The sequence below is a fragment of the Otolemur garnettii genome, unplaced genomic scaffold (genome assembly GCF_000181295.1).
Source record: "Otolemur garnettii isolate 467f Iridium unplaced genomic scaffold, OtoGar3 scaffold00046, whole genome shotgun sequence".
NCBI lineage: Eukaryota > Metazoa > Chordata > Mammalia > Primates > Galagidae > Otolemur > Otolemur garnettii.
Window position 1 is genome coordinate 5840971 of NW_003852441.1, and position 22721 is coordinate 5863691.

Sequence of the window (22721 nt, forward strand, 5' to 3'; positions counted from 1 at the left end):
GGAAAGGAAGAGAGGGAGGGAAATGGAGGAGGAAGGAGAAAGGAAAGGAAGAGAGGGAGAGAAACAGAAGAGGAAGGAGAAAGGAAAGGAAGAGAAGGAGGGAAACGGAAGAGGAAGGAGAAAGGAAAGGAAGAGGGGAGGGAAACCAAGGAGGAAGGAGAAAGGAAAGGAAGAGGGGAGGGAAACCAAGGAGGAAGGAGAAAGGAAAGGAAGAGAGGGAGGGAAATGGAGGAGGAAGGAGAAAGGAAAGGAAGGGGGGAGGGAAATCAAGGAGAAAGGAGAAAGGAAAGAATTGCCTAGAAATTTGGCAAACAATTTAATATTCTTTAACAGATACTTTTCCTTCAACTAAACAAACATAGAGGGTTACTTGGTGTAGTATTAAAAACCCTGAATTACATATTCAGTTGAATAATGTAACCATAGGATCCCAGTGTAAAATAGTTAAGTAATAATAAACTTTCCATTAAAAAAGTGCTTATGTAACAAAATATGAGATATGAATTTTTTTTAAAGGCCATGGAATTTTGAGTGACATTTTTCTGTTGGTTTTGGGGGGTTTATAAAATTTTTTATTAAGAGATTTGTAGATTTACAAGCAGTTCTATGAAATAGTAGAGAGCAATCCCACTCTTGGTCCAGTTTCCCCCAATGACAGAGTTTTGCAAAACTATAGTACAATATCACAGCCATGACACAGACCTCAACACAATCCACCAGTGTTATTCAGGTTCCCCCTGTTCTGCTTATATGTGTGTGTGCATTTGGGAGTGTGTATTTGTGCAATGCAATTTTATCACGCCTGCAGGTTTGAGTATACACACTGCAGTCATGGTCATCAGCACAAGTAATATCGCACTTTGTAACTACATCCATCTCCCACCCGCTCACCCACCCCTTCTGCTTGTCCCTAACCCATGGCAACCACTGTTCTCTATTTCTAGAACTTTGTCATCTCAAAAATATTACATACGAGAAATCATATTGCATGTAACCTTCTAGTAATTTCCTTAACATTCATTCAACTTTTTTGCAGATAAATAATCTATTCCTTTATGTTTCTGAGTGGCATTTCATGGAGCCACAATTATTTACCTATTCACCTGTTGAAAGACTACAAGCTATTTCTCATATGGGAATACAAAAAATAAAGCTTCTCTCAATTTACGATTGCACAAATGTGGAAACAAGCTAAATGCCACTAACCCGGGAATGGATTAACAAGCTGTGATATATATACACCATGGAATACTATTCAGCCATCATGAAGATGGAGACTTTACAACTTTTGTATTAACCTGGATTGAGTTGGAACACATGCTTCTTAGTAAAGCATCACAAGAATGGAGAAGCAAGAATCCAATTCTAATATTAAGGCAGAAGATGAACTAATATGGGGGTGGGGGTGGGGAATGAGGGAGCAGGGAGAGGGGAGAAGGGAGGGAGATGGGGGTCTCTGTATGGCACACCTGTTGGGGGTGGGACACATTTGTAAGAGGAAATTTACCTAATAAATGCAATCAGTGCAACCTCATTCTTTGTACCCTCAGTGAATCCCAAACAATAATAATTAAAAAGAAAGAAAGCTGCTATGGACATTCATGCATTCTTTTATTTGTGCATAAATGTAAGTTTTTATTTATCTGGGATAAACACTCAAAAGTGTGATTTTGGGTTGGATGGTAACATCATGTGTATTTTTATAAGAATCTGCCAGTAGTTTTCCAGAGAGTCCACACCATTTTCCATTTATATCAGCAATGTACAGGTAATACAGTTTCTCTACATCCTCACCGGCACTTGGTGTTGTCACCACTTTGTATTTTAGCCATTCTAATAGATATGTATTATTAATAGTATCTCATTATGATTTTAGTGTGCATTTCCCTGACAGCTAATAATGCTGAAAATCGTCCCCCTATTTATTAGACAACTTCATATCCTACTAATTATACTAACCACCATAGTATTTGGTGCAAGTCATTGTTATTTCTCAAATGTATACAATTTCTCCTAAACTGTTCTTGCATTTCTGTGTCTTTTTTTTTTTGAGACAGAGTCTCACTATATCGCCCTCAGTAGAGTGCTATGGTATCACAGCTCACAGCAACCTCAAATTCTTGGGCCCAAATGATTATCTTGCCTCAGCCTCCCAAGTAGCTGAGACTACAGGCACCCACAACAACACTTGGCTATTTTTTGGTTGTAGATGTAATTATTGTCTAGCAGGCCCAGGCTGGGTTTGAACCTGCCAGCTCCAGTATATGTGGCCGGTGCCCTAGTTGCTCAGCTACAGGTGCCAAGCCACATTTCTGTGTCTTGTTATAAATTATCTGTAATCCACGATTCTACTTCCAGTAATGGCAGAGTAGCCAGGTGCAGACCAATCCCCCTTCCAATAACAATCATAAAAGCACACACATACCAAAGACAAATACAAAAAAAAAAAAAAACCCTGTTTGAAGTCATAAGAGGTACTCAGCCAACAGGTCTTGATGACCAGGATTTTGGAGAAAAGGGAACCAAAAAGATGTGGGCAGTGCTTTTCTGTTTGCTGATTTAAAGGTAGCATTGGCGGTGGCAAGCGCTGAGTAGAACTATGTGTGGGTGGGGATGGGAGGTGGAGCTTAGCGCCCACAAGGGGAAAAGAGTGCTGGTGAATATCTCTGCGTTTCACTAGGAATAAAGAACTCGTCCCCAGGATGTGGCTAAGCAAGAAATATACCCGGCTTCGTGAAGACTTCATGGATGGAGACTAAAGAACAATCTCCATCAACTCAACCCCTGACTAAATTAAGCTTACCTACTCTTAGCTAGCTGTCTACAAGAAACCAGAGTTGATCCTGTCTGAAGTAAAGAAACTCCATCCAGCAGAAACCTTCAAAGCTGCTCTACAACAGTGTGAACAATTTTTATCTCACAGCACCCTTGAACCTATAGTTAACCTTCCACAGAACATTTAAATTATGTTGATTTAAAAATGCAAAAAAATATAGACTTACTATGCTTTACACTTTTTATGAACATAAATTAATTAATGTTCTTGAAAAATTTTCACTGCACACAGGTCAAAAATCACTCTTTGACCAGATACCACTCAATAGATATTACACCAGAAGACCAGATATAAAATGGCCCAAAACTGAGAAAAAAAAAAAAAGACAAGGAAAACCAGCAAGAAATCCAGATATTGCTATTGTTCAGTCATGAATTCTTTAAAAAAAAAAATATGACTAATAGGTTTAAAAATTAAGTAAATCAGTAAAAAAAGATTACTGAAATAAAGAACTCAATAGCTCATTTAACAACGTATTAGCCTGGAGGTCAGCAAACTTTTTCTGGCAAGGTCCAGACAGTAAATATTTTAGGCTTTGAAGGTCATACAGTTTCTGATGAAACTATTGACCTCTTCACTGGACTGTAAAATCTGCCCCTGGTAATATACAAACGGGTGGGCAGAGCTGGGTTCCAATAACACTTTATTTACAAAAGCAGATTACATAATCCCAGAAAGAAACAAGGATGGAGAATTTAGAAAAGATTCTAAGAGACACATAGTACATGATAAAACGGACAGAGAAGAATGAGGGCGAAGGAGGCAGAAGCAATATTTACAGAGCTAATGGCTAAGGATTTTCCAAACTGGATGAGAAAACTTCAAGCCAAAGACTCAGGAAATAGTACAAACCCCAGGCGGGAAACACAAATAAAACAACTTAACCTCTAAGAGATCTCTTCATTACAGCCAAAGTAATTTTCTAAAGTAGAAATCTAATTATCTCACTTCCTTACAGAGACGATTTTGTTGTTTCCATAACTGTGCTACCACGCCCTGTAGAACCCTTCGGGACCCGGCCCAGCCTCATCTGTGGTCTCGACAGCTCTGTGTCTCTGCCACTGTGAAATGTTACCCTTTTCCTGATCCACACAGACAATTTATCTTTGATTTGCCCAAGAGGTTCCCTGCATCTAGAATTTGCTGCCACTGATTTTCTTCCTCTAGAACAGCTAATGCTCCTCAAGTCTTAGCTCCAGAGTCTCTTGTTATTTGATGCCTCTCCTGATTCTGTCCCATCACTGACAGAGCTGACTTCAACTTCTCTGCCAACCCCATGAACCCGACCATCTGTCATTGCTCCTGCTGCACCTGGCAGTGGCCTGAGTCCCTTGAGGGCAAGGATGGTAGGTGTCTTATTTACATAATCCTAAGCACCCTAAAACAACATCTATTTCACTAAATAAAAGGCCCTCGGTAAGTGGTTCCCATATGCATAAATGGAGTCCTGGTGAAACATCTAGTCCTCCAGACATGTCAAAACCAACGCCGCCTACAATCCCAATGTCAAATACATTGACACGGCTTCTCAGAGTGCAGCCTGGCATACTGTCCTAGGTTGGGCGAGGATTAACTGGGAAACACTTTGTTTTCAAATTATCTTTAAAAATGAAGCCAAGTGTGGAAAGATGTCCCCAATAGCATTCCACATATTTCCTTAATTATAATCCATTCCTGGGAAATTTCTATAAGATAGATACGTTTTTTACCATCATTTTGCTAATTAAGAAACTGAGGCCCATTTCTGAGACATGTTTCCAACCCATGTCAACCTGATTTCCAAAGCTCCTCTTTCTTCTATTTGACCACACTGTCTTCTGCCCTGGCATTGACTCTCCTTGAAAACTGAGACCTAGCCCCGGCTGCTGAAACTTCTTGAGTATCAGAAGCATATAAAACAATTCTCCATGGTTGCCTGTCTTGAATTGCGATACCATTATCCTCTTACGGACCAAGTGGTGTGAAATCTGATCCTGCCTGGGAGTGGAGAAAGATAGAAAGGGAAGACGCTGGCTCCAAGCTCGGCAAGACACAGAATCTTATTGGAGTTCTGCAGGGGCCTGTTCAAAGTCTGGGTACATTCTGTCATTTGGCAAGAATTAAATAGAGCCTTGTGTCCTCTAAGATTATTCTGTTACCTTCAGGATTAGGTTACCCATCGTTATATTTAGCCTATGGGAAAAGCCAACACAAAGCTCTGCTAAAGATGTAATAGGAAGCATAGAATAAAGAACCCTCATGTCAAAGAGATACAAGTTTCCCACAGAAAGCCGGTGCTGAATGAATTCTCTTTGCCTCTGCCTATCATCCCCGAGGGGAACTCAGCCTCAGAGGCCCAAAGGGATGTGCAAAACAGCAGCCTGGGCTGCCTCTGAATAGATACAGGTGCTTTGGGTTTGGGGGGCAGGGGGTGGGGGAGATAAACACGTGGAGGGTGCAGGAAGAAGAGCAGGACGTTCAGAGCTGACCTTATCTTGCTTCATCTGCATGGATTCCAGAAGGCCCCAGGGAACCTGAGATTCCAAGACTTATTCCCTTCTCACATTTCCTACTGGAAATCCCTCCAGCTGGCGGGATGCTAAAATAGGTACCATTTAGCCGGCTAATGAAGTCCATATGCAATTGTTAGAAACATAATTGACACTTCAGGCTTGGGGTCTGTGTTTCTCTTTGTATAGTTTTCTGCTGCCCAGTGTGGCTGCCTGCTGGGAATGCTTCTGTTTTCCAAGCTTCTCTGGCCTGGCTGAAGTTAAAAGTAGACGCTTGATGTGCTAATGTCAGGTTATAATAATACCTATATGTCACGCTGATTAAATAAAATAACATTTGTAAAGCAAAGTGCCAAACGCACGGTGGCACTGTCGAAATCACAGCAGTTACTCACAGTCTGTGCTGTCCCCTCCTCCTCTGGGCTTGTTTCTCAGGATTCCGTCCCTCCCTGAGGCCCAGGGCAGCACCCCTCCATGTCCACCCACTGGAATGGTTGTTGTTTCTGGCAGACATCAGTTCCTTCATGCCACCATGACTTCATATGGTGTCCGCTAAAGAGGGCCCAGGATAAAGGAAGAGGGTTTGTCTCCTGAGCATAAAGATTCCTGAGGCTTATAGAACAGTCTACAGGAATGTGGACCCTCTCTGTAATACTTAGCCCTTTTGTTTGGGGGACAGAGCTGACACTCAGTAAACAGCAGTCAAATTAATGAATACATGAAGAAAGAAGGCCCAGAATGATTCAGAAAAGGTAGTGTGTAAAATAAAAAATCCCTAGGGAGGTTTGTTAAAACTCCAGGCTCTCTGAGATGTTTCCCCTCACAGGTAAAGGACACTGAGAAATTCAAGTCCCTCAGTCTTAATTTGTCATGTCACACACACAATATTGATTAAATATATAGGTAATATAAGAACTTAATTTTGGACCAGACACAGTGGCTCACACCTGTAATCCCAGCACTCTGGGAGGCCGAGGCAGGTGGATTGCCTAAGCTCACAAATTCAAGACCAGCCTGAGCAAGAGTGAGACCCTGTTTCTATTAAAAATAGAAAAGCTAGCCCAACATCATGACAGGTACCTGTAGTCTCAGCTACTAGGGAGACTAAGGCAAGAGGATCACATGAGCCCAAGAGTTTGAGGTTGCTGTGAGCTGTGACACCATGGTACTCAACCCAGGGTGACAGAGTAAGACTCTGTCTCAAAGAAAAAGAAAGAAAGAAGATAATTCTGAAAAAAGTATAAAGAAACAGTTGTAATAGGGTATGATACAGGAGAGAAAGGTACCCTTAGTTTCTGACTAGTGGCCTCTGTCACCCAGAGCTCAGCCTGGTATGGTGAGAATCTGTCTCGTCTGTCTGTGTACAGTGGCATCAATGCCAGGGCTCACTCAGACAGCAAAGGTACAAGAGCAGCAATTACTCTTACTGAGGAAAAGTACTAAGATCCCTGCTCAATTCAAGTTATGCATTGCCTATGACAGCTCCAGGAAGCAAGTATGTGTAGTATGAACCTACAGTGGAGCTTGTGTAAGTTGACCACCCAAAGGACTGTGTGTAACAACATGGTCAACACACAGAGGTGGGCAACCTAAGGAACTAGGCCTTACTGGTGCATGTTCATCTATGAAAATTAGATCAGCTTAAGAAGGTGGTCAACGGCTGTAAAGTACAAGGCCAAGACTCAAACTCAGTGCCCTGATCTTTATTTATTTATTTATTTTTATCAAATCATAATTGTGTACATTAATGCATTTATGGGGTACAATGTGCTGATTTAATATACAATTTGGAGTGCTTACATTAAACTGATTACCATGGCCTTCACCTCACTTACTTAATTGTTGTGTTAAGACGTTTATACTCTACCCTTAATAGATTTGACATGTACGCTTGGAATATGCACCATAGGTGAGGTCCCACAGATTACCATCCCTCCACCTGGCCTCCTCCCTCCCCTCCCCTCACCTTTTTCTTTCCCCCTTCATTCTGGGCTATAGTTGTGTTTTATCATTTGTAACCACAACTGTCCATTGTACCTTTCAATGAAGGCCAGCTGTGAAAAGGGCCCACCCCACCCTCAGTAACTCAGTAACTCAGTGACTCATTCAGAGTCACCCTCAGTAACTCACCCTCATAATTCATAAGGTGAGACACTCAGTGCCACTGTCTACCTTTGCCTTGGAAACATAATTCAATTAGTGAAGTATAAGGCATCAGTTTTGTTCTTGAAGCAGCTGCAAACTGTCAGTGTTTTGTGGGTTCACTGGATTCAATGAGAATTGGGAAGGGGAGTCTCCTGTCTCCAGGGCTCACTGTGTGTAAGAAACAGGGCTGGATACTTACCGCACTGTCCTACCTTCAGTAATGTAAGAATAAGGGGAAATGCTGGTTTCATGAGAGCTGAGAGGAGAAGCTTCTTCCCTGTGTTGTTCTCACTCCTCACTTTATTTTCCTTAGTGTTAGAAAGGGCACACTTTGTTTGTAGAGGGCCATGATAAGCTGTGATTTTACCATGGCAGGGAAGTTCCCTGAGTCAAGTGCACATGTCGTGCTGCCCTTCTGCATACTGGGTCTGAAGATCCACAGACCAAGATGCCCTCTGCTTTAAGGCTCCTTTCCCCTCTGAAAGTGCCACCGCCCAAGAGTGAGAGCAGAGTAATGTTAAAATCTTTGCTGAGATTTGGATGTCTGAGGTTTGAAGAATCCCAGTGGAGACTGAATGGTGCAGACCAAAGGCTGAGACTCGCCATCACTGAGCGTGGGAAACAGCACTAGAGATGCTCAAAGATGCACCATGTCCCTGGGCCAAACTTTTGGTTTTGTTTCTGGTCATGGGATCTGCTGTTCCTGTTGTCCCTGCATTTGTGTTCTGGTCTTTCCTTCCCAGGGCCATGTTTTCTGCCCCAAAATATGTTCCTGTAAAATAAGTTAGTGATTCTTTTGCTTTTCAAAAATACATGTACCAGTCGGTGGCTAATTAAATAAGAACCAGGAAGTTTTTTGGGAAATAAGCATCTATAGGCCCTGCCCCCAAATCCTTGGATCCAGTAGTTCTGGAGTGGGGCCCAGGAATCTGGATATTCAGAGATTCTCCTCAGTAGTTCTGAGGCAGAGCCCGATTCCCAGCTTCTGATGACCTTGGAAAGAACAATTCCAGAGAAACTGCTTCAGGTGCCCTCACGGCGCCCCAGAAGCTGGGAGACCAGTGGGGAAGGCAAATTAATATTTCATGTCTCCTAAATCAGTTTTCAGAAGTCATTAAGCCATAAAATTGGATTTCCCTGAAAAGTATACATCAGCTTAATCCACAGGGAAGTAGAGATATTTGAGCCTAGAGTGTTGCTGCCTTCCTTCCATCGTCCCCTTCCAATCGCCCAGAGGCAGACATTAGTCACTCAAGTCAAAAGCGTGCAGCTCTCAAGCCCTCTCTCATCCTACCCTTCAATAACTCAAGAGCCCTAAATTATTTACCAGCTCAGCCTCACCCTTTACACTTTCTTCTAAGCATTCTCACATTATCAACATAAGACTGGGGCTTCAGACTCATTCTTGATCTTCTTTCAGTAGAAAAGTTAGCATCTCTTAATGACCACATAGGAGGATGAAAGCAAAGGATAAGGGACCCCTTTGGTCCTATGATCTGATTCTTACAAAAATCATTGATTTTATGCTAAGCTGTAATCAAGTCAAAGCCAGATTTATGCCACAGAAGCACAAGGCAAAGGAGGGAACATGATGGACTGCATGCCCGGTGCCCAGCACTCAGCAGGCATGGAACTGGCTTGCACTGGCTCTTTGTCGTCCTTGATAGAGTGTCAGAAGACATATGGTAACTGGTTGTTTCTCTCTTTGTGATGTTCAGTGATTGATATTCAGCACCTAGATCCATTAATGTATCAGAGATGGCAAAGCAGAAATAATCTAATTCTGTCATTTCCTTTTTGTGCTAATCATATGGAACACTTTCAAAAGAGGTACTTCCCCTTATCTACTATTAGAAACCTAGTGGCACAGATGAAATAGGAAAGACAGAATAAATGGTTAATCCTTTCTCCTTTTTTTTTTTTTTTTTGATACAGAGTCTCACTCTCTTGCCCTAGGTAGAGTGATGTGGTGTCATAGCTCACAGAAACCGCAAACTCTTGAGGATAAGTGATCCTCTTGCTTCAGACTCCCAAGTAGCTGGGACTACAGGTGCCCACCACAACACCTGGATATTTTGTAGAGGTGAGGTCTCACTCTTGCTCAGGCTGGTCTCGCACTCCTGAACTCAAGCAGTCCACCTGCCGTGGCATCCCAGAGTGCTGGGATTATAGGCATCAGCCATTGGGCCCATCCTTCTTTCCTCTTTTTTAACCAGTTTTTAAGATGAGTTGATTTTGTATTTTTTAATTTAAAAAATCCAGTTGTTTTTAATAAATCAATAAAACAAATATGTATATAGATACACACAAAGTCAGACAATAAATTCACAAACACATCCTAGAAAAAGTGCTTTGAAGGTGAACAGTGTATAGCTTCCCAAGGGGATTACTTCAAAGGTGACCATAGTGATATTCACCAATGAGATATGTAGTTTTTCTAGGATATTTGTGAACTTAATGGTCTGACTTTGTAGATAGTAAAATATATCTATCTCAATCCCAAGCCAGCATCATACTTCATAGAAACATGCTAGAAATGGCCAGGTATGGTGGCTCACACCTGTAATCCCAGCACTTTGGGAAGCCAAGGCAAGTGGATTGCTTGAGCTCAGGAGTTTGAGACCAAACTAAGCAAGAGTAAGACCTTGTCACCACTAAAAATAGAAAAATAAGCTGGGTATTGTGGCAGGTACCTGTAGTCCCAGATCTCAGGAAGCTAAGGCAAGAGGATTGTTTAAGCCCAAGAGTTTGAGGCTGCTCTGACCTATGACACCATGGCACTCTACCCAGGGTGACAGAGTGAGACCCTGTCTAAAAAAAAAAAAAAGAAGAAGAAGAAGAATGAAAAGAAAAAAAAAAGAAAAATACTAGAAAATTTTCTACCTAAATCAAGGAAAATAAAAGAATGCCCATGAATGGTGATAATGGACATTTTTTTCCCCATTCTGGATGTACTGGCCAATACTACTAAGAGTCAGAAATCAGATGTGTGAGCATTAGGAAAGAAGAGAAACATGCCATTTAACTACATGATATAATTGGACTCTTGAAACACACTAGACGAAAAGCTCAAAATGCTACTAAAGCAATGTGAGAATGTGAGAACCTCAATCCCAGGAGCCAGCCTTTTATGTCCTCACATTGTTTGCCTCTGGCTGCCTCTTCTCTCTGTCCCAGGGTGAGATGGGAAGATGTGACCTTTTGAGCAGGGCTGCTCTACATAAGCACCACTGGCTTTGAGAGTGGGTATGGGTGGGGCACCAACTGCATCCTGTACCAAGTATAGCCTTGGATCCTGATGGCACAGGTGAAATGAAGCCAGAGGGAAACATGAAGAACCACAATATCAAACACACCGAGACCCTTTGTTCACTACTCTTCGCCATCTGGAAGGCAGTCAGACCCTGGGCCACAGAGTCAAATAGATGGTTTTGAGTTCCAGAAACGTGGCAGATCTGTCTAAGCCTAAATGTATACAATGATTTTTAAAAAGCCAATGTATAGGTTGGAGAATTATGGGAAGATGGCCAGCTGGTAGCAACCCTCATCAGAGGCTCCTGAGCAAAGGAAGAAAAACTGGACGGAATCAGACTCTACAAAGCTAAAGATGGGGAGCTGAGTCAAGAAAGAAGTTCGGCAGGCTATAACTCCAAGGAAGAGCATTCAGGAAAACAAATTACAGGTATAAAGCCTATTGACTAGAGGATGGAAGACCCCTCCCCCAAGCAGAAGACCTGCCGCAGGCTATCTGCAAACGAGCAGGGAACAAAAGACCTCTCATTTTACCTCGATGGAGAGAGCTGCTAAACTCCAGGTCTCTTTCTCCAGGGAGGTCCCACTTATGTAGCTAGACACTACCCCACCAGGCATAAAATTGAACAGATATTTTCCCCCAAAAGTCCAAACTCCCAGTCCACCCTTTCCTCCTCACTTGGCTATCTGAAGTTCTGCCCACTACAGAGCACAGAGTGTTTGGTTTTGTCCTGAGAGACCTGGGCATAGTGTGGACCACCAACCATCAGGACAAAATCTGTGAGTAACAGGGAAGAAAGAGGGTGTGGGAAGAAAGGGACACTCGGTGGGAGGAGGAGCTGTCCCCTGGTTATGACTATGCCTGGCCAGTGGTAGTGTTCACTCTTGGTTTGGGCTGTGTCTGGTAAAACGGGGTGCAGAACCCCTGGCTCTGACAGCACCCACAGCAGGAGAGTGGTTGCCCTATGTGGACTGTTTGGCAGACAGGGCTGGTCCCTGCTGGGCCTGTGAGCAGAGGCTTAATAAGCATGGACTGTGACCTGAAAGTAAGGGTGTGGTCTCCTGATTCCAACAGAACCCTTGAGCAGTGGCTTACTGGGTATGAACCAAGCCCTAAGGGCTAGGGCGTACTCCACTATCTCCAGTGGGGCTGGTGAGCAGAGGCTTACCAGGTGAGGACTGAGACCTGCGAGCAGACTGTGGTGCCCTGACTCTAACAGAGCCTGCCAACAGAGGCTTGCCGGGCAGTAGATTGAGACTGGCAGGCAGGGTGTGGTCCCCTGACACCAACTGGTCTGGCAAGCAGAGGCTAGCTGTGTGTGGACTGAGACCAGAGGGAAGACCTGGTGCCTTGACTCCAACAGAGCCTGCAAAGAGAGGCTTTCCAGGAAGTGGACTGAGACTGGAAAGAGGTGTAGCCCCCTGATTCCAACTGGTTTTGGCAGGCATTATTTCAGACCGTACTCCAGAGGCTAGCTGACTGTAGACTGAGACCAGTGGGCAGGGCTGTTACCCCTGGCTCCAGCTGGACCTGTGAGCAGAGAAGCAGACAATACTGTGGACTAAGTATGGCAGGTGAGAGTGTGGATCCCTGGCTCCAATTGTGCTTTGAATCTCTTTGCTTTGAATTGTCCTTGAATCCCTCTCTGTTGGGCAGGGTTTGCACTGCCAGAGACAATTTGGTTGGAACCCATGTCTAGGGCTGTCTACTTTGGGACATTTTGAGGTTGACCTTTGAAGTTCTGTAGTGGAAAAGAACTGAAGGATGGGGGCTGGGTGCCACAGCTGTTTGTATCACTGTACAGTCAAGATTTAAATCTAAGAGGGTGGTTTCTTAGGATAGGGTAGAGGTTGGCTGATATCAAAACAGAGCTAGCCTGCACTATCTCACCAAGTAGGTCCTCAGAATCTCCAGCCAAAACTCTGAAAGGGCCTTTGGAAGGTTGTAGGAGATAAGCCACAATTACAAGCCTAGCACTTTGATAAGGGGCTCTCTCTAATACCTGGGAACCCCAATTCAAACACCCTACCAGTTCTAATAACCAAACAGTAGAAAATAAACATCATGAAGACCCAACAGAAGAACTCTGGCAACATGAATAACCAGAGTAGATCCACTCCCCACCAAGAAATGACAAAGGACATACAACTGAAGATGCCATGTATAGACAAATGGCAGCAATGTCAGAAACTGAATTCAGAATATGGATTGCAAATAAGATAAATAGAATGGAAGAAAAGATGGAAATTGAATTCCAAAGAGTAGTTCTAAAGTTGTCTCAAGAAATTAATGAATTCAAAGCCCAAGTCACCAAAGATATGGACATAATGAGAAAAGAGAAAGCAGAGCTCAAGGAAATGAAAAAGTTGAGGAGCTCCAAAATACAGTAGAATCCCTCACTAATAGAGTTGAATTGGCAGAAGAAAGGATCTCTGAAACTAAAGACAAAGCTTTTGAACGTTCCTAAATGCTGAAAGAGGCAGACAAATGGAGAGCAAAAACTGATCATTCCCTGAGAGAGTTGTGGGATCATTCCAAAAGTTCAAACATTTGTCTTATAGGAATTCCCAAAGGAGAAGAGGATGGTCCTAAAGGTATAGATGCTCTACTCCAAGAGATTTTGGAGGAGATTTTCCCAAACATTGCAAGAGATAAACAACTTCAGATAGCAGACAGTTTCAGAACCCCAGCAAGACTCAAACCAAATAAAGCGTCTTCTAGACACATTGTGATTAACTTTGCCAAAGTCAAAACAAAGGAGAAAATTCTGCAAGCAGCCAGATGTAAGAAAAGCATCACCTACAAAGGGAAAAATATCAGAAAACCACAGATCTCTCAGCAGAAACATTTCAAGCCAGAAGTAGATGATCATCAAACTTCAGCCTCTTAAAACAAAACAACTTCCAGCCCAGGCTCCTCTATCCAGCTAAACTGAGTTTCATTTGTGATGGAGAAATCAAATACTTTAATGACATAGGCATGTTGAAGAATTTTGCCATAACTAAACCAGCTCTCCTGGATATTCTCAGATCCATCCTCCACAATGACCAGCACAATGCTCTACCTCCAAAGTAAAGTCACCCAGAAATGTTTTGAACAAAACCCACTTCCACAGTGGTGAAAAGATTAAAAATGTCCACTGGATATATGAAAATCATGATACCCAAAACACAACCAGGCTTATCAAGTCTCTCAATTAATGTGAATGGTTTAAATTGTCCTCTAAAGAGGCAGTGGCTGGCTGACCGGATACATAAACTCACACCAGACATCTGCTGTATACAAGAATCTCACCTTACCTTAAAGGATAAAAATAGACTCAGAGTGAAGGGATAGACTTGTATAATATAGGCAAATGGAAACCAGAAAAAAGCAGGGATTGCAATTTTAATAGCAGATACAATTGGCTTTAAACCAACAAAGATAAAGAAAGATAAGGAAGGTCACTGCATATTTGTCAAGGGAAACACCCAACATGAAGAGATTTTGATAATGAACATTTATGCACCCTACCAGAATGCTCCTCAATTCATAAAGCAGACCCTAATGGATATGAACAACTTGATATCTTCCTGCACTATAATAGTTGGAGATTTTAACACCCCTTTGACAGTTTTGGATATATCCTCCATGAAGAAACTAAACAAAGAAATATTAGACTTAAACCTGACCCTTGAACAAATGGACTTTACGGACCTCTACAGAACATTTCACCCTAATAAAACTGAATATACAGTCTTCTCATCAGCCCATGGGTCACCCTCCAAAATAGACTATATCCTAGGACAGAAGTCTAACCTCAGCAAATTAAAATGTATAGATATTATTCCTTGTATCTTCTCAGACCACCATAGAATAAAAGTTGAACTCAACATCAATGGGAATCTCCATACTCAAACAAATTCATGGAAGCTGAACAATCTTAGGATGAATGATAGCTGGGTCAAAGATGAGATTAAGAAGGAAATCACCAAATTTTTAGAACTAAATGAAAACGAAGACAAAAATTATCAAAACCTGTGGGATACTGCAAAGGCAGTCCTAAGAGGGAAATTTATAGCATTAGAAGCCTTCATCAAGAAAACAGAAAGAAAGGAAGCCAATAACTTAATGGATCATCTCAGGAAACTGGAAAAGGAAGAACATTCCAACTACAAACCCAGCAGCTGAAAAGAAATAACCAGAATTAGGGCAGAATTAAATGAAATTGAAAACAAAAGAATCATTCAGAAGATCAACAAAACAAAAAGTTGGTTTTTTGAAAAAATTAACAAAATTGATAAATTTTGGCCAATCTAACCAGAAATAGAAAAGAAAAATCTTTTTTTTTTTTTTTTTGACAGAGCCTCAAGCTATCCCCCTGGGTAGAGTGCCGTGGCATTACAGCTCACAGCAACCTCCAACTCCTGGGCTCAAGCGAGTCTCCTGCCTCCACCTCCCAAGTAGCTGGGACCACAGGCACTAGCCACAACGCCTGGCTATTTTTTGGTTGCAGCCGTCATTGTTGTTTGGCGGGTCCGGGCTGGGGATTCGAACCCGCCACCCTAGGTGTACGTGGCTGGCACCTTAGCCGGTTGAGCCACAGGCGCCGAGCCAGAAAAATCTTTAATATCATCTATCAGAAATGATAAAGGAGAAATAACAATAGACACTTCAGAAATTCAAAAAATACCCAAAGATTACTACAAAAATCTCTATTCCCAGGAATATGAAAATCTGAAGGAAATGGACCAACACGTGGAAGCACACCACCTTCCTAGCCTCAACCAGAAAGAATTAGAAATCTTAAATAGATATATATCAACCACTGAAATAGCATCATCAATATGAAATCTCCCTAAAAAGAAAATTCCAGGACCAGATGGCTTTACATTTGAATTCTATCAAGCATTTCAAGAGGAACTAGTACCTATATTATACAATGTTTTCCAAAGCATAGAAAAAGAAGGAATACTTCCCAACACATTCTATGAAGCAAATATCACCCTGATATCCAAACCAGGAAAGGATCCAACAAAGAAAGAAAATTATAGACTAATATCATTAATGAATTGATGCATAAATATTCAATAAGATCTTAGCAAACAGAATTCAACAACGCATCAAAACAATTATACACCATGATCAAGTTGGTTTTATTCCAAGGTTACGGGGTTGGATCAACATAGGCAAATCTATAAATATAATGCATCACATCAATAAAAGAAAAAACAAAGACCATATGAGTCTCCCAATTGGCACAGCAAAAGCCTTTGATAATATCCACCATCTTTTCATGCTCAGAATTCTTAAGAAAACAGGCATAGAAAGGATTTTTCTTAAACTGATAAAGGCTATTTACAGCAAACCCACAGCCAATATCACACTGAATAGTGTAAAATTGAAAACATTTCTACTCAGATCAGGAAGGAGACAAGGATGCCCACTGTCTCCACTGCTATTTAACATAGTAATGGAAGTCTTACCTATTGCAATCAGGCAAAAGAAGGCCATCAATGGTATCCAAATAGGGTCAGAGGAGATCAAACTCTCACTCTTTGCTGATGACATGATCCTATATATGGAAAATCCCAGGGACTCAACTTCAAAACTCTTAGAAGTGATTAAGGAATACAGCAGCATCTCAGGATACAAAATCAATACTTACAAGGCAGTAGCTTTTATATATGCCAACAATAGTCAAGCTGGAAAAAAAAATCAAGGACTGTATTCCTTTTACAGTGGTGCCAAAGAAGATGAAATATCTGGGAATTTACCTAAGAAAGGACTTGAAAGATTTCTATAAGGAGAACTATGAAACTCTGAGAAAAGAAATAGCTGAAGATGTTAACAAATGGAAAAACATATCATGTTCATGGCTGGGAAGAATCAACATTGTTAAAATGTCCACACTACCCAAAGCAATCTACAAATTTAATGCAATCCCTGTTATAGCACCATTGTCATACTTCAAAAAACTTGAAAAAATAGTACTTCATTTTATATGGAATCAGAAAAAACCTCAAATAGCAAATACATTACTCAGAAATAAGAACAAACTGGGAGGTATCATGTTACCAGACTTTAGGCTATACTATAAGTTTATAGTGATCAAAAAATAGCATAGTACTGGCACAAAAACAGAATGGTAGATTTATAGAACAGAATAGAGAACCAAGAGATGAACCAACTACTTATTGTCATTTGATCTTCGACAAGCCTATCAAAAATATTCAGTGGGGGAAAGACTCCCTATTTAACAAATGGTGCTGGGTGAACTGGGTGGTGACCTGTAGAAGACTGAAACTGGACCCCCTCCTTTCACCATTAACACAAATTGATTCTCACTGGATAAAGATTCAAACTTAAGACATGAAACTATAAAAATATTAGAAGAGAGTGCAAGGAAATCACTTGAAGAAATTGGCCTGGGAGAATATTTTAGGAGGAGGATACCCCAGGCAATTGAACCAACACCAAAAATACATTACTGGGATCTGATCAAACTAAAAAGGTTTTGCACAGCCAAGAGCTCAGTAAGTAAAGCAAACAGACAGCCTTTAGAATGGGAGAATATTTTTGCACATTATACTTCTGACAAAGGTCTGATAACTAGAATCTACAGAGAACTCAAACTAGTCAATAAGAAAAGAATAAACAACCCCATTTCTATGTGGGCAAGAGACTTGAACAGAAACTTCTCTGATGAAGACAGGCGCATGGTCTACAAACATATGAAAAAATGTTCATCATCCTTAATCATCAGAGAAATGCAAATCAAAACCACTTTGAGATATCTAACTCCAGTAAGATCAGCCCCTATCACAAAATCCCAAAACTACAGATGTTGGTGTGGATGCAGAGAGAAGGGAGCACTACACTGCTGGTGGGAATGCAAGCTAATATGGCCTTTTTGGAAAGAAGTTTAGAGAACACTCAAGGAACTAAAAGTAGACCTACCGTTTGATCCTGCAATTCCTCTACTAGGTATATACCCAGATGATCAAAAATTATTTCACAACAAAGACATTTGCACCAGAATGTTTATTGCAGCCCAATTCATAATAGCCAAGACATGGAAATAGTCCAAGTTCCCATAGACCCATGAATGGATTAACAAATTGTGGTACATACACACCATGGAATACTATGCAGTCATAAAACAGATGGAGACTTCACATCTTTTATGTGTACCTGGATGGAGCTGGAACATATTCTTCTTAGTAAAGTCTCCTAAGAATGGGGGAAAAAAGTATCCAATGTACTCAATACTACTATGAAATCAATAATAATCACCTACACAATCATACGAATGTCAAAACATAACTATAGTCCATAAAGTAGAAGGGAAGAGGAGAGTGAGGGGTGGGGAGAGGGGATATGGGAGAAGGGAGGTATTCAGTGGGACCTCACCTAATGTGCATGATGCAATGGTACATTTCAAAACTATTAAGAAATGAGTATAATTGTGATGGATGTGTTACTTGGTTCAATGTAAACATTTCACATTGTATATCGAAGCAGTGCCCTGAACCCCACAAATGCATCAGTGTACAAAGTTATGATTTAATAAAAAATAATTAATTATAAAAAAAACCCAACGTATAGGATTCCTATAAGGACTAACAGCCTGTGTATCAGCATGAGCAGCATTGTCTGGAAGGCAGCACAAATACAGCAAGCTTGAGCTCAGGGCTCCTCTGAATCACTCAATCTAAGTCTGACCCTCCAAAAAATAATCATAAAATAAACAAATAGTCAAACAAATAAGCCCATGCTTCGTTTAACATTGTTCCAACACCAATGCTAGCATTTCCTCTACAAAATACCTTGACTCCCTGCCCTGACCCCCTGCTACACCTGTGAACACCAAACACATTGTCTACCTCAACCTTGACACATGTAAAATACATGAAGTCAGTTAAGCCTACTCATTAAACATAGAAAACTAACACTTTCCTACAACATTTATGTCCTGGACATAATTTTAGAAATAAGTTAGAGGTGCTGATATCCTTCTTTTAAAATTTTGAAAATCTATCATTAAAATTATATATTAATAATAACTTTTTTCTACATACAAAAGCTTTATATGTATATTATATATACCATAAACATTTTACAAAATATTGATTAACAAAATAAAAAGGAATTCAAGTCCTACCATATGTATGACATTTAATATTATTATTTATGCATTTCTTTCTGGACTTTAAGTGCACACATATTTATTGCTAAATGATTTTAATATAAAGTTGTATTCATAGTGCTCATAATGTTTTGTCATTTCAGAAGATATAATGTCTTTGTAGGTCTTTAAAAGTTTTGCAACCTAATTTAAATGGCATAAAATGCCAAAAATAGATATGAATATGGCTAGCAATATGATTATGGGTTTTTATACATATACATGTATGTAGGCTGGGCACGGTGGTTCACGTCTGTAATTTCAGCACTCTGAGAGGCCAAGACTTAACAAGTTTGAGACCAACCTGAGCAAGATTGAGACACCATCTCTAAAAAAAAAAAAAATAGCCAGGTGTTGTGGCGGGCACCTATATTCTCAGCTACTTGAGAGGCTGAGGCAAGAGAATTGCTTAAGCCCAAGAGTTTGAGGTTGCTGTGAGCTATGATGTCACAGCACTCTGCCAAGGGCAATAAAGTGAGACTCTGTCTCTAAAAAAATAAATAAATAAATAAATAAAAGTAAATAAATGTATAAACATACGGATACAAATGTTGCACAAAATATAAATATTATCTAACAGATACATACATACTGAAATCTATTTTATATATTGCATAAAATAGGCTTTTACTTTTAAAGAATCTAATTCATGCCTTTGTCTGAAGTTCCTTCCTCATCTCTTGACCTCCAGCACCGTGGGTGCTGCCCGGCTAGTGGCTGCGGCCCGGTCCGTGTCCGCCTTCTTGGGGCCCTGGACGGCGGGGAGCCTGAGTCCCGGAGGGAAGGCTCTGCTCACCCAGGATGTGGTGTCCCTTCGGGCACCACTGTCTGAACTATACTGAGATGAACGAGCTGCAGCAGCGCCTTGGACCCCGAGGCCTGGTCGTGCTTGGCTTCCCTGCAATTCAGGAAAATGCCAAGAATGAATAGATTCTGAATTTCCTGAAGTCTCAGGTACATCCGACCTGGCAGAAGGTTCAAGCTCAACTTCACTCTCTTGGAGAAGAGCGAGGTGAATGGTGCGGAGGTTCACCCACTCTCTGCCTTTCTGCGGGAAGCCCTGCCAGGGCCCAGCGACGACACCACTGCACTCAGGACTGACCCCAAGTTCACCACCTGGTCCCCGGTGTGCTGCAATGACTGTGTTTGGAACTGTGAGAAGTTCCTGGAGGGTCCTAACAGTGTGCCCGTGCGCCGGTACAGCCTAGCTTTCCAACCATCCACATGGAGCCAGACATGGAAGCCCTGCTGTCCTAAGGGGTCCCTTCTGCACCAGCTGCCTGGCAGCAACAGCGCTGCTCTCTGGGGGGGTCTCATCCATGATAGTGGTACCTAAACGCTTGTATAGGGGAACACCTGATGCCTCAGAAAATCCGCTGAGATGGACGCTGGTATTGTCATTCGAATCAGTTTAACAATTGCTTTTAACCCCTACTGAGTATAAGGCATCATGAATGTTACCAAGATGGATAAGAAACAGATGATGTTGGAAGGTTTTCACAATCACCTCTCAGAGATCAATCAGTCTAGGCACAAATACTTATGAGAGGCATGAAATGCTATAATGATCATACCAAGTGCTAAACAAGCACCAGGAGGAAAGACATATTCTGCAGATGGAAAAGAGGAAGGCCAAGCAAGTTGTCACCAACATTGGATGGATGAGAATCGAAAGAGGAATAATTTGGCTGAAGGAACCACGAACAAAGGCAGGGCATGATTAGAGTCCCTGGGAGCAGGTGCCCAGATGCATCTCTGGTTGATTTAATTACAGACACTAGGACAAAGCAAAGCGTTTCCTGAACTGCGTCCACTCCTAAGACAATAGATTGGTAACAACCTTTCATGGCACCTTTAATTCAACACTGTGTTTATTGGGACAAACCCTTAGTTGAAGCCAGTTAAAGCTGACTTCTCTAAATATATCTAGATATACAGTCAGCCCTCCACACACATAGATTCAATTAAAAATATTACCCCCCAAATTGCCATCTACAGTCAACACACACACACTTTTTTCCTGTCATTATTCCCTAAACAATACAGCACAATAGCATTTACATTATATCACGTATTATAAGTAATCTAGAGATGATATAAATATACAGGAGAGTGGCTTTGGTTATATGCAAATACTTCACCATTGTATTTAAGGAACTTGAGGAGCATCAGTGGATTTTTGGTACCCAAAGGAGGTCTTAGAACCAATCCCCTATGGGTACCCAGGGACCACCATATACAAACACACACATATATTTAGATATCTTTAGAATATTTATGCATACTTTGAAGTATATTACATATATTATTTATATGTAGTACATATATTCTTTTTCCTTTGGAAATTAAGAGATATGGTATACTACGAAGTGATGCCCCTTTCAGCAGGTCCTAGGACTGGAAACTGGCATGGCTGTGGGTGTGCTCACCCAGCTGCCCACAGTGACAACTGAACTGAAATGTGCTTGCTGGAATTTTCAAGCCATCCCTAAGTCCAGAGTATAACTGAATTTGCTATCAGAGAGCCAATTTGCTGTGGGGGAAATTAAGTTATTATTGCCTCCCGAATGTCAGCTGGCAGCTTCCATCTCGGGCTAATGCCTGTAATTGTACAAACAGCCTTCTGAGCACAGCCCGCGTGGCAGCCGCACATGGCATTTACAGTTGTTACAATAACACAACAGCCAGCCAAGAAGCGCAGCACGAGCGCACCTCCAACCCGCAAGCGACCTGCTAATTAGCAGCTGTGCAGGGTTAACAGAAAGAGCACCTCGTAGCTGGCGGCGTGTTATTAATGTAAACACTGACCCCGGGAAATGGGGGACCGTGTGCCAGAAGGAGCTCACGCCTCCCTGCCCGTGTTGGCCAGACAAATGGGGAAAGCACACACACTCAATAGAAAGAGCCTGTAAAATTAATCGAACATTGAAAAGAGGGAATCTGGCGTCTTTTTCCCACAATCATTCCCACAGCTCCTGAATCATAACTACAGAATTAATTTCGGGGCGTGGGTATCAAGGTTAACGGTGTCTGGTCCTGAGATCCAACGCTGCGTCTTGGCTCCAACGGCTACTTCTCTCTGTCTCCACTAGATTATTTCATTTATGTTTCCCATGTGAAGTTTGGTTCTCTGTGCTCAGAAGGCTGCTTGTATAATCACGCTATTATCAAATTTCATATTGAAAAGTAAAATGCCTCCTAACATTCCTGCTCCTCCCACCCAGCTGCTCTGAAACTCCACGCGTCTGCTTGTGTCTAGCCCCTGAGTTCTGCTAGACACGGACTGGAATGCGATTCTTAATAATTGTCATTGTACAAAGGTAACAAACTTCTTAGGCAAAACAAACACAACACCTGAATTGTGAGGGCCGCTCACATGTGCTCTGAGTCTCGTACTTCCTTTGTACAGATTTGCCTCCTTACAGTAGTAAATTTTTCTCTTAATCTTTCTAACAAAGTTAAACTTCTTTTCTCTAATACAGCTTTGATCTCTCATGATGTCACAAAGTGAACAGATACCAGATTCGGTGCTCATTTACCTTAAAAACAAATGTTCATTGGATATAGCAGTTGGTAATAATAATTAATGATGATGGCAGTATTTGTTAGGTTGTAACTACTATGTTGAACACTTTACATATGTATAATCTCATTCTAGCCTAGTGACAAGTCCATTAAGCGTGTTCCATTACTGTGTCATTTAATAGATGAGAGACTGGCTCTTAAGAGAAATTCAGTACTTGCTCAAAACCTCACAATCAATGTAAAGTAAAAGCTAGAATCCAAACTGGATGGATTTTACTCCTTCATCCAAACTCTTCTCCACAAAAG

At 41.4% G+C, this 22721-nt stretch overlaps 1 pseudogene; it reads left to right on the forward strand.

The window, feature by feature from the left end:
* Nucleotides 1-20147, forward strand: part of LOC100950107 — a 36838-nt pseudogene extending 16691 nt beyond the window's left edge.
* The last annotated feature ends 2574 nt before the right edge of the window (nucleotides 20148-22721 follow it).